The 14,173-nt window shown below is 33.2% G+C and overlaps 1 pseudogene; it reads right to left on the bottom strand.

Moving 5' to 3' along the window:
* The window catches only part of LOC109845921, a 14,753-nt pseudogene continuing 3,217 nt past the window's right edge, over positions 2,638-14,173 (bottom strand).

Consider the following 14,173-nt stretch of genomic DNA (forward strand, 5'->3'; position numbering starts at 1 on the left):
ATATTCATGAATTTAAACAAATAAATAAATTTTTTTTGTTAAATAGAACTCTTCAAATAATGCATTTGAACAGTAAATTTGAAATGATATATTTTCAAAAATCTCATATACTAAACAATATTTATCTTGTAAAAGATAAATAGCTATCACATTCAAATTTGTTAACAATCAATATTTATCTTGTAAAAGATAAATAGCTATCACATTCAAATTTGTTAACAATTACTATAAATGAACAGAATAACATGTCTGATCCTTAATTTCTCTACACAAAAATAAAAATATTATTTAAATAATATATAATAGAAAATAACCAATGATAAGAAATCTACTCACATCAAAAGATTTGATAATAATTTGGAGAACCGTACTCTAAGAAGCTACTCCTCGATCAAACCTATAATCACACAAGATGCATAAAAACTAAAGATTCCATACTCAAACTATTTTGGGTATATAACTAATATTTTTAGTTTCTAACTAATATTTTTAGTTTCTAGGGGTTTTCTAAAATTTATTTCTATCCATTTTAAACAGAACTTGGGCCTAACAGCAACGTTTCTAGTTTAATGGGTCAAAATAAAAATCTTTTTATTAATTAGGTTTTGTACAAAATCACGTTTCCAAAGATTTTATACTCAAAGCTAATTTTTGTATTTCTAGGGGTCTAGCAATAATTTTCCTTTTCTTCTTCCTCCTATCTTTCATTTTGTTTACACCAGAACCCAATTGGATTTGTTGGGTTCAGCAACCATAATGACCACCACCGGTGAAACCCATGACCATGGATGACTGGAGTTCATCGGATGTCACCGGAGATGATACCCGTGGCCGGAAAAAGATATTATTTTAAACCTATAACTAAGGATAATTAAGAAAACAAAACGAATAAAACACTAACCTTATGAAGCACACACCTCGCTCCTTCCTATATCTCTGATCTCCAGAATCTTTTTTTTAGCAAAGGATTCCAGACCCTTTTTTTGGCAAGGGATTCTACCATCTTATATAGGATTTCCAATGACTCTTGAGATTTGTAACTGCTTTCATATTACCTCCAAACAACATTTATTCCTAATTAAAGAAAGAAACTAAAAGGCCCACTAGTGATCCTGATACATAATTTAACTTGGAAGACCTTTGATTTTCCTCTTTTTATTAATTGAGAAAAGAAATGGTTCTCTACAGGATAAGCTAAGAAGATGCTTAGAAGGAGAAATAGACTAATCTACATTTCTTAATCAAGGCATCATGAATGCCGCCATAACACAAAAATATGTAGTGAAATAATAACAATAACAAGCAAAACAGTAAACAATGCAAATCACAGAAAATAATCGCAGCCATAACACATACAATATTATAGTGGTTCGGATAAATAATCATGCATCCACTCTTGCTTCTCGCGAAGGGGCATCTTAATAATGTGAGAGTTCTCTAAATTACACACATGATTCAAGAGACTTATAAGTCCGAAAACTTAGTTTCTCCTAAACTAGTCATCTAACCTAATTCTTCATAGTGAGTAATCTTAGCCCTAGCTAGTAATTAATCAATTCCTCAACTAATACCGACTTAGAGTAAGCCGTAAATTCTCAATTCACATCGGCTTGTGTGCATCGTAAAAACAGGTTTAATGTAAGGAAGTAAATGTCAATTAAGCATAACTAGAAAGGTATTACAGTTCTTAGATTATACAAGTGTAATAAATTGATATTAATCCCTCTGTTATATAATCCATTCAAATAAATTACTGGAGTTTTTCAATATTAGTCCCTTAAATCTATAGTGTTTTGCTACTAGTTCTCTAAATCATTAAAATTTGTTATTAGTCTCCCAAATCTCAATATCATACTGATATTAATCCCTTTCTCATATAATCCGTTCAAATAACATTGTTTAGTTCCAAATTATTTACAAAGTCTTTGTTTGTAGTAAGAACGTGAGGATAATGTCCAGTGGAGTCGCGTCAAAAACATCAAGGAAAGATACTGAAATTAAAAAAAAATCAAGGAGAGGTGCATGTAACATTCATGGATTTTGGGTTTAATATTTAATACGGGTCAAACCCGTTTTCATGAAACCTATTCATAATGGGTTTGGGTTTATAAAACCCACTAGAAAGATAAACTCAATAAATTATTCTATTTCTTTCAAGGAAGTATATAGTAAGAAAATTTCATAATTTAGAATCATTCAGAAACTAGCACTCAATTCTTGTTTTATTAATTTATTTTTTCCCATTCCTCGAAACATTTTGTGATAGGAGTGTGAAAGCATCTAATACGTATCTTTTGTTGAGTAAGTATCTGATACATATCATCAAATATGATATTTACCATGTATTGCCTATGATATAATATTTGCATCTCTAACGATGATTTAAGGCTCATTTACATCAGAATATAGCATTTCTTGCTATAATTTTGTTATTGGTAATTACTGTGAAGTACCAAGGCAAATTAAAATGTACCTAGTTACATCATAATCACCATGAAGACAGTTCCTTAAGCAAAAGGTAAAACACTCTGTACCTTGGTTTTTAAGCTTGAAAAAAAGTATCACAAGTATCCTTTTTTTATTTCAAATGACAACATGAGATTTGGATAAAAAGCATCTCGTGCAGATACGTAAAATCTATGAAAAGCTCATATTAGCGCATTCATCCCTGACCTCATCAAACAACTGTGTGCTGATATATCTCTCTCCTCCACTTGAAAACATCCTAACAATCATCTTGCCTTTGTTTTCAACTCTCTTCGCAACCTGTCGAACACCAGAAGTAGGAACTGTTATATGATCATGTAACAACATTGATAGCGTTGAGTATAAAATTATAGCCCTCAATCCTTATAAAAACTTTGAAGGTTTGGATGCATTCAAAGAGACTTTAAGCTCAAATCGTACAGTACATTTAAGGTGGAATTTAAGAAAATAGTATTTATGCGTAAAATAGTTCAGATTACAATCCATGAAAAGACACTCAACATGCAAAGATATATTAGAGTATAAATTACAGTAAAATTTCATAAAACTTCTGTATTACCCTTTTCGGGTAACTATAGAAAAAAGATTTAAAAAGAGTAGATTAGACTTTTTTAATCTCTCGGTTAACACAGTTTATAAGAAAAAAATAAAAAAAGGTAGAGCATAACCTTTAAGCATGCAGTTAAGTTTGCTCCGGAGGATTGCTTCCTCTGTGGTTACGGTTATGATCTCATCGACATGGGACATATCCACATTCTTTGGAATGAGACCCGGCCCTATCCCTTGGATATTGTGGGGCCCCGGTTGATATGGTTTCAGTAAGTCATAAGCTAATTAACTTATGGTTATGGTTCCTTTGTTACGTATTTAATGAGTATATCAGTGGAAAATAAATTGAAGTGTCCTGAGTCCGGATCACATTTACTGTAGAACCCGCTATACAAGTTTGTACCAAATTGAAACTACTTCTTTTCTCTGATTCCAAAATCAAAATTACCTGAAAGAACTGCACTTTCTGCAGGTTCAACGCAAATTATCTTGATATCGGGATTTTTCATTTTCAGATATTTTCCGGCACCGGTCAATGTACCTCCTGATCCAGTACCACTTACAAAGATGTCTACTTTGCCCGCTGTGTCTTTCCAAATCTCTGGTCCTGAAATTCGATGCAATAGGTTACGATTAGAACTCTCGACAATTTATTATAATCTTTATCAGATTGATCATTATAAGAGAGAGAAATAGCTAGACAGAAAAAATTTCTTCAATGGAAATTAATTTTACTTGAAAGATAACCAAACTTGAGTTACTTATGTAAGCATGTTATGACAAACTGGATAAAGGATACTGATGCCCAACTGTCAGAGATAAATATTATTAATGAAGTATTCAGGAGATTAGATAGTGAATAATCTGAAGAAACACAACGTAACGTAAAGAAGCATCAACAAAGTCACTAAATATTACATTATGTACTCAACATCCAGATTTGGGATTTGTAATATGTCGATAAAGTCACTTATTCTGGTATGAATGGATGCTCTCAAAGTCCTTTCAACTACCACAAACTTCAAAGCTATCATATCCCTGCAGATTCTAAGTACTTTTCGTGGACTGAAACTTGAGCTTTTTTTACATAGAAATACCTTTTCTTAATATGCTTCAAATACAAGCCCGATGAAATTTGAACCTGATTATTCTGTTACTAAAACCCTTCCAGTACACCAAATTTAGAAGTTGCACTAAAAACTTTGGGCATAATTATATTTACAGCATTAGTCTGCCTACTTGCTTGACTAGCAAAATGGCATGTTCTGATTCTCTTCAGGAATGAAAAATTGCGATTAACTAATTGGAATATATCACTAAGAATTAGCAAAGTTGCATAAAAGTACCTGTGCCTGTGAAATGTGCATCAGGATTTGCTGGATTGGAAAACTGATCAAGAACATAAACATTTGAATCCTTCTCTTTCAGCTGCTCAATTCTTTCAACCATTCCTTGAAATCCAAGTTTAGGATCTACGAAAACACCAAGCAATAAAATCTATAACTAGTCAAATGGTATTATGAATCAAAAAAGGAAAAAGGCTATCTAAATATATTTGCAACATAAAAATAAAAGTAAGAACAAGAAAACCACAATATGAACGTTCTCCTCTCCAAAAGTCTATTCCACCATATCAAAACTCCGAAATATGGATCAAAACAAGGCATCACAGGTTCAACATCCCTCTCTTATGAACAAATTAAACCTGAGCTTTTTTATGCAATGTTATTATTTTTAAGTCTGCTTTAAAATACTCACCCGTTCAGCTATGAACGTGGATTGCTCTGATACCATCTCCACTTTCTTATAATCAAAAGTAACCTTCAACAATGATATGTACGTATTACCAGAACAAGTAGGAAGTACAGTAATCAAGTAATTCTTTTGCATAAATTTGCGCAATATAATCCAAATTCTCCTTTTAAAAGCGTTATGATACAAAACTCTCCTAAATTTTGGGGTGTTTGCACAAAACTCTATGCTGCATGAATTGGAGAAAATCGGCATGAACTTGATTCACTTGAATCCTCTGAGTGATGGAAAATATTTTAAGTTGTCATGTGCAAAATTATCGAGATAGTTTTTTAGATTAGGATTAATAAATATAAATAAGAATAGTTTAGAAGTCCACCTGTCTATGACAATTTCAAATAGTTCAGTTGGATTTTGTAAAATTTTATAAGTTTTATAGGTGGTTCTGTGTAGAACAACTGAAAGTCTCGAGGCTATGAAATTTACCTTTTACAACAAAAAAAGTGTGGAAAGAGAGCCAATAAAGTTCATTATAATAAGATATTCTTCCTCACCAGTTATTGAAACATCGGAGCCTAAATATCTCAATAGCATCCTTTTATCAAGTGAAAAATGAGCAGGCATGACTCCTGTGAACTTGTAACCTTTTCTCGCAGCTATATAAAGCCAAAGCAATCCCTAAATTTCCACCTGTGCCTTCAACTAATATCGTGATCCCAGGTTTAATCAGACCCTTCTCCTCAGCATCCTCCATCATTCTACAGAAAAAGAAAAAATATATATGTAATTAATGTGAGAAAATATTTTATTACACTGCTTATAGTAACTTAGTAGAAGAATCACTTGATAGGTTGCATGAAATCTCACACCAATGCTCTTCTAATTATTTGAGTAACCAGGCCAAGATGGCCAAGAAATTTATTAACTAGAGAAAGTAGATGCAGAGTATACAAAAAGAAGAGAGAAAAGTACAGTAGGATGAGCTAAGAAGATGCTAAGAAGACGACATAGACTAATCTACATTTCTTAATCAAGGCATCATGAATGCCGCTCCACGACGGTCATCTACTTGGATGTTGAGGAATGTTGTCATAATAGATGGAAAATGATCATACAATCAGGCTATGGGGAACGTTAGCATCTCTGAGTTAATTCTCAAATCATATCGAAGTAGCATGCAAGGAAAATGTACAATCTCACTGATTAAGGTGATGTAATAAATTTTCTGATGTCATGAGTCCCAAAATGCTGCACTCACTGATGATAGCGTATTGGAGCAATATTCAACGAGAATAGAGTTCCAAATATAATAAGTGTAAGAGCAATGGAGGAAGATCACTGTGACACTGTCCGTCGACCTAATTTTATTGCAGTTCTCATAATTGCATACTTGTGATAAAGCTTTTGTGACTGAATAACTTAATTGGAGATGCATGGTTTGATCTGATTCAACACAAAGAAAAGTACTAGATATCTACCTTCACTGACTTCTCGTTCTTAGATTTTTGTTCAAAAAAACCCTGGTCGGGGAAGTTCCCAAATGTTACCAATTGCTGCTTGAGGACTTAAGTTTTTGGGTAAAACGATTGCCGACGTTCATAAACAAACCGGCCAACTTAGAGGCAATCAGTAAATCAAAAAAGCTTCATTGCGTAAATAGGAAACGACATGCAAGTACAGAGAGCCAAATTAGCGTGGACTTCACAAAGGACATTGTTAGTTGTGTATGCTCTTTGCGTCATTTAGATCAAAAGGAATCATCACTTCCTTCATTCCTAATTGTATACAGTAAGAACATACTTCCATTTATGATCTACTGTGGGATAAATAGGGTAGGTTTCACAAAGCACCACTGAATTTTGGGCATTTTGCACAACCACTGAGCTTTCCAGATTTATACACCTCTGGACTATTCGAAAGCCTCATATACAATGTTACTTGGTAGAGTAGTTTGAATTATGGTAAATTATGATTCATGATGAAAAATTTTAATGAACAATATTCATGTAGGAGAACAAGATGAAACAATCAGGTCACATTTTTAAATTTTCTACTTTACAAGTCAACGTTGTTTATAAGATCTTCCGATAGTTCGGAGAGGTTTAGCCTGGGATTTTCTCTTATTTATAAAGTTGTCATGCTTTTGTACAAAATCCTCAAAGTTCAGGGGAGTTTGTTAAGGTTCTGAATGTAATCTAAACAACTAAAAATGTGTATACTATTAAAATACATGTGTATGTAATGAAACTTAGATCAATCGACTGAAATTATTGTTAAGAGTTTGAAAATATGACATGCAAACCTGAGCGCAGTACGGTCTTTTACTGAAGAAAGAGGCTGGTAGGACTCCATTTTAGCGATCAATCGAGCATCAACTCCTTCCTTTTTCGCTTTATTTTTCAGTTCTATCAATGGTGTCTGTTAGATATTTTGTTAAGAAAAGACAATTTTGCCTTCATGAAAAGTAATAAATTTTTATAATTAAACCATGTCTTTATTAGCAATTATTTATATGTGTAACGGATATATAATTATGGGGAACGTTACAAAATTTATGACGAACGTTACGGAATTAATTACGGGTTTTGTAATGTCTTTTCCAACCCTATATATATATATCTGTGTGTTGAGCTTAAAACGATAAGAAAAATAACAAGAAGTCTCTCTTGTTTTCTCTTCTCTCCCCTACATATATTATTTTCATTATATCTTAGTTTTATTTTATGGGCAACTTCCTTCATCTGAGTTGAAGCTCTGCCCTCTCGCCCGAGTGTAGAGGCCGGCCGTTTCCGGGGGTTTTTACCGCTAGGGGGGAGGGAACCATCTGCGCCAGGACGATAGGCGGGTTCTCAATCTTCTAGGGCAGTGAATACACGACTGCTCCCGATCAGGCCAGTTTTAATTGTTTATTTTTTCGGATTTATCTGCATGCTATAATCTTAATTATTTGATAAATTTCCAACAATCTAGAAGATTGAATATATAACTGTTGATTTATTAAATCCGAAATAAGTTTTTCTATAATTAATTGCTTTTAATTATTGCTGAATAATTTCTGTTAAATCGGAAAAAATAATTAAAAGTTACTGTTCATCAACATTACTGTTCATCAAAAAATAATAATAATCTGTTTTGATATTGTTCGTCTAATATGATTAATTGTAGCTACTTTCATTTGGTTATCTATTAAATAGCTATTAGAAAATAAAAGGTACTGTTCACCAGAACCTTATTTTACAATTCATTTGAAGAAAAAATACAATTAAAAAAAAATTGTGCATCCACGAGATTTGCTGTTACCATTCTTTATGGTTCATCGTACATGTATATTAAACATTACTGTTTATTAAAATTGTTACTGTTCATCCAAAATAACCTTAAACATGTAATTAATTGCTTTAATTACTGTTAATTACTGCATTTATTGTATTCTTTTAATTGTTGATAATTATTGCTTAAATAATTACAATTAATTGCAACTTGTAATTGATTTTACAATTAATTGATAACAGATCGCCAATTTAAGTACAAAATGAGGTTACCTCCACTATATGTTGTTAAGGAGGAATTATTTCTCTGTTCAAAATATTTTTTTTTAAAAGAAAATATGCTCTGTATTTGAACGTTGATGATCACCAATAAATAATTTGAGCTTTTAATACTTATTTATGTTTTAAAGTCTCATATGCATGGTTTTGACAAGAATAAAGAAAACAAAATAGATGCTTTGAAATATCTGGATTTGTTCATGGTTTAATGCTTTCATTTCTTTAAACTATGAATATGGTACCTTCTATTATTAATAATTCCATACTTTGAAGTGCTTATACATCTAATAAGCTTAGTACAGAAGGTGGTAAAAGTGAATGCAGATTTGTTCAGCAACTTAAGTGGCAGCTGTCTGCAGCAGATGAGTTTTACTCTCAAGACATGAAAATCATGAGGTTCGAACATCAATAGGTAAACCCCTCCTCGGCCTTATCCAACATATGCTTGCAGTATAATTGCTTAGGCAAATCAAATGCTTGCAGAAAATATTTTAAAGTTTTCTGTTACTGTTAAGAAACAAAAACTCATTGAGTGAACCGATTCAAGTTTTCTTGGATTAGTTGGTGTCTAAGGCAAGATTTAAGGGTTGCGTAAAATACTCTGCAAGGAACAAGATACTTAATCGATCTCTGATCAACCTCTGTTCCCAGCCTTACCTGGCTAACTAACCGAGTAAAACTTTTATCTTTTTACTTAAGGAATTTTTGGTTAGGAGCTGGTCTAGCTGAGTTAGGAATGTTCATATGTCTTTTTAGATAACTTGCATTTGCATTTTGATGAATATTGCAGTAAATGTTCATATGTCTTTTTAGATAACTTGCATTTGTTACATGATTAATTACAAGGTTTTATGCAATAATGCACTTGTAAAATTTAAAGCACGTATGTACAAATATTATTATTATTATTATTTGTATAAGAGGTGGTACTAGAAAATGACAACATAAATTTGGAAGGTCTCTTTTGTAGACAATCAATTTAAATTTGGAAGGTCTCATTTGTAGGCAACCGATTTAAATTTGGACGGTCTCCTTTGTAGGCAACCAATTTGTAACCTCTTATAATAGAAGAATTTTAAAAATTTTATGCATTTGAATTATGAAGTATGAAATATATTTTAAGCTACGAAAATATTTTTTAAGATACGAAATCCTATTATGCTCTGCATGTATCTATTATTAATTTCATTCATGTATGTGCATATGCATAACTGCAGAATTTTTAGTTCCACATTAGTTTGAAATGTTCAGATATTAAGGTCAATCTCTTCAGACATAGACTATGATCTTTTATGATCATAGATCATGACCTAATGTCAATTTCAAACAATATAATGGAGACTAATTACAAAATAAGAACTTGATAAATAAATACAACGCCTGCTAGGCAAAATTATGATTCAAGACTTTGTAAAGTCTGTGAAAAGAATCTTGATGACCCTTTGACTAAGGGATTATCCAGGAGTGTGGTTCTGGATTCATCGAGGGAGATGGGGTTAAGCCCATAGATGAGGTCACTGACAGCGGCAACCCAACCCTTATTTGGAGACGTAGTCCCAATGTCGGTTCAATGTGGTAGAAACAAGCTGGACTAGTGACACTCGTGTGGAGCATCGACCTAGATATATTTATATATCATTATGTAGCATTTGCTACTACCCCTTCTCTATGATGACGATGCTCTTATGATACAACTGGCTAGGCTGAGTTTTACTCTTAATAAGTCCAACGCGTGTATTGTGGGGGGTATTAAATAAATAGCTGTAGTACCCTTTGAGGACTTACCTATGTGAGAGGAACTGTAATGGCCGCGGTTAGGGGGGGCTGGGCTAACCCCTAGAAACTCTCATGAGTCGGTTTATTTTGAGCATGGCCTTTAATGCTCAACCCGCTTTGCTCAATAGATGAAGCGTATTGTGTGTGTTTTCATCAATACCTGATTAAAGGGGCCTAATTCAAGGCCTAGTCCATTATGTCCCTCAGGTGGCGATGAACTCACTAAGGAAATGTTCAAAGCCGAAAGCTACCTCTCCCGAATTCACGATACGAAAGGTTGCCCAACCTATATTTGTTTTATGGTTTCTTGATTTATTTTTTGATTTCTGAGTCTTCAGTCAATATTGCCTTTTGGGGGGGACTGTTAGATATTTTGTTAAGAAAAGACAATTTTGCCTTCATGAATAGTAATAAATTTTTATAATTAAACCATGTCTTTATTAGCAATTATTTATATGTGTAACGGATATATAATTATGGGGAACGTTATAAAATTTATGACGAACGTTACGGAATTAATTACGGGTTTTGTAACGTCTTTTCCAACCCTATATATATATCTGTGTGTTGAGCTTAAAACGATAAGAAAAATAACAAGAAGTCTCTCTTGTTTTCTCTTCTCTCCCCTACATATATTATTTTCATTATATCTTAGTTTGATTTTATGGGCAACTTCCTTCATCTGAGTTGAAGCTCTGCACTCTCGCCCGAGTGTAGAGGCCGGCCGTTTCCGGGTGTTTTTACCGCTAGGGAGGAGGGAACCATCTGCGCCAGGACGATAGGCGGGTTTTCAATCTTCTAGGGCAGTGAATACACGACTGCTCCCGATCAGGCCAGTTTTAATTGTTTATTTTTTCGGATTTATCTGCATGCTATAATCTTAATTATTTGATAAATTTCCAACAATCTAGAAGATTGAATATATAACTGTTGATTTATTAAATCCGAATTATTTTAAAGTTACTGTTCATTCGAGTTTTTACTGTTCATCCGGAAGATTACATATTAGTATGTGTAATATATATGTTCATCGAAAAATAATAATAATCTGTTTTGATATTGTTCGTCTAATATGATTAATTGTAGCTACTTTCATTTGGTTATCTATTAAATAGCTATTAGAAAATAAAAGGTACTGTTCACCAGAACCTTATTTTACAATTCATTTGAAAAAAAATACAATTAAAAAAAAAATTGTGCATCCACGAGATTTGCTGTTACCATTCTTTATGGTTCATCGTACATGTATATTAAACATTACTGTTTATTAAAATTGTTACTGTTCATCCAAAATAACCTTAAACATGTAATTAATTGCTTTAATTACTGTTAATTACTGCATTTATTGTATTTTTTTAATTGTTGATAATTATTGCTTAAATAATTACAATTAATTGCAACTTGTAATTGATTTTATAATTAATTGATAACAGATCGCCAATTTAAGTACAAAATGAGGTTACCTCCACTATATGTTGTTAAGGAGGAATTATTTCTCTGTTCAAAATGTTTTTTTTAAAAGAAAATATGCTCTGTATTTGAACGTTGATGATCACCAATAAATAATTTGAGCTTTTAATACTTATTTATGTTTGAAAGTCTCATATGCATGGTTTTGACAAGAATAAAGAAAACAAAATAGATGCTTTGAAATATCTGGATTTGTTCATGGTTTAATGCTTTCATTTCTTTAAACTATGAATATGGTACCTTCTATTATTAATAATTCCATACTTTGAAGTGCTTATACATCTAATAAGCTTAGTACAGAAGGTGGTAAAAGTGAATGCAGATTTGTTCAGCAACTTAAGTGGCAGCTGTCTGCAGCAGATGAGTTTTACTCTCAAGACATGAAAATCATGAGGTTCGAACATCAATAGGTAAACCCCTCATCGGCCTTATCCATCATATGTTTGCAGTATAATTGCTAGGCAAATTAAATGCTTGCAGGAAATATTTTAAAGTTTCTATATTCTGTTAAGAAACAAAAACTCATTGAGTGAACCGATTCAAGTTTTCTTGGATTAGTTGGTGTCTAAGGCAAGGTTTAAGGGTTGCATAACGCGCTCTGCAAGGAACGAGGTACTTAATTGATCTTTGATCAACCTCTATTACTATCCTTACCTGGCTAACTACCCGGGTAAAACTTTAATATTTTCACTTTAGGAGTTTTTGGTTTGGAATAAGAGGACCAGAATTATGAGAATAATTCATATGCATTTATTTAATTACACTTCTTGCATCATATATTGCCTAATGATAAATGATCAATATATGAGCGAACCAAATCAAAGAGGTGCATCTTTTAAAATTCTATTTTATATGGTGAATTATATTATTCAAATGTAAAGTTCATCACTTTTATTGCACTTTGATGAATATTGTAATAAATGTTCATATGTCTTCTTAGATAACTTGCATTTGTTACATGATTAATTACAAGGTTTTATGCAAGAATGCACTTGAAAAATTTAAAGCACGTATGTACAATTATTATTATTATTATTATTATTATTATTTGACTATTGCTTGACTTACACTGGTTACCCTGATGCTATAGAAGGGTATAGTGACGCCAATTGGGTCACGGATTCCAACAGTGTAAAGTCTACATCTGGATATGTATTTCTTTTTGGTGGTGCTGCTGTATCCTGGAAATCATGTAAGCAAACAATAATTGCCAGGAGCACCATGGAATCTGAGCTGATTGCTCTTGATACTACTTGCACAGAAGCCGAATGGTTAAAAGATCTTCTATCTGAACTTCCTTTGGTCCCTAAACCCTCTCCTCCTATTTCCATTCATTCTGATTCTAGATCTACCATAGAGCTTCTAAAGCAAGTACATGTAAATAAAAAACATAACAGACATATTCAAATAAGATATAAGTCTGTACAACGCCTTTTAGGCAAAGTTGTGATCTTGGACTTTGTAAAGTCTGAGAAAAATCTTGCTGACCCTTTGACTAAGGGATTATCCAGGAGTGTGGTTCTGGATTCATCGAGGGAGATGGGGTTAAGCCCATAGATGAGGTCACTGACAGCGGCAACCCAACCCTTATTTGGAGACGTAGTCCCAATGTCGGTTCAATGTGGTAGAAACAAGCTGGACAAGTGACTCTCGTGTGGAGCATCGACCTAGATATATTTATATATCATTATGTAGCATTTGCTACTACCCCTTCTCTATGATGACGATGCTCTTATGATACAGCTGGCTAGGCTGAGTTTTACTCTTAATAAGTCCAACGCGTGTATTGTGGGGGGTATTAAATAAATAGCTGTAGTACCCTTTGAGGACTTACCTACGTGAGAGGAACCGTGATGGCCGCGGTTAGGGGGGGGGGCTGGGCTAACCCCTAGAAACTCTCATGAGTCGGTTTATTGTGAGCATGGCCTTTAACGCTCAACCCGCTTTGCTCAATAGATGAAGCGTATTGTGTGTGTTTTCATCAATACCTGATTAAAGGGGCCTAATTCAAGGCCTAGTCCATTATGTCCCTCAGGTGGCGATGAACTCACTAAGGAAAGGTTCAAAGCCGAAAGCTACCTCTCCTGAATTCACGATACGAAAGGTTGCCCAACCTATATTTGTTTTATGGTTTCTTGATTTATTTATTGATTTCTGAGTCTTCAGTCAATATTGCCTTTTGGGGGGGACTGTTAGATATTTTGTTAACAAAAGGCAATTTTGCCTTCATGAATTATAATAAATATTGTAATTAAAACATGCAATTAAAATATGTGTAACGGATATATAATTATGGGGAACGTTACAAAATTTATGACGAACGTTACAGAATTAATTACGGGTTTTGTAACGTCTTTTCCAACCCTATATATATATCTGTGTGTTGAGCTTAAAACGATAAGAAAAATAACAAGAAGTCTCTCTTGTTTTCTCTTCTCTCCCCTACATATATTATTTTCATTATATCTAAGTTTTATTTTATGGGCAACTTCCTTCATCTGAGTTGAAGCTCTGCACTCTCACCTGAGTGTAGAGGCCGGCCGTTTCCGGGGGTTTTTACCGCTAGGGGGGAGGGAACCATCTGCGCCAGG

This window comes from Asparagus officinalis, chromosome 6, assembly GCF_001876935.1.
Source record: "Asparagus officinalis chromosome 6, Aspof.V1, whole genome shotgun sequence".
In the NCBI taxonomy this organism is placed as follows: Eukaryota; Viridiplantae; Streptophyta; class Magnoliopsida; order Asparagales; family Asparagaceae; genus Asparagus; species Asparagus officinalis.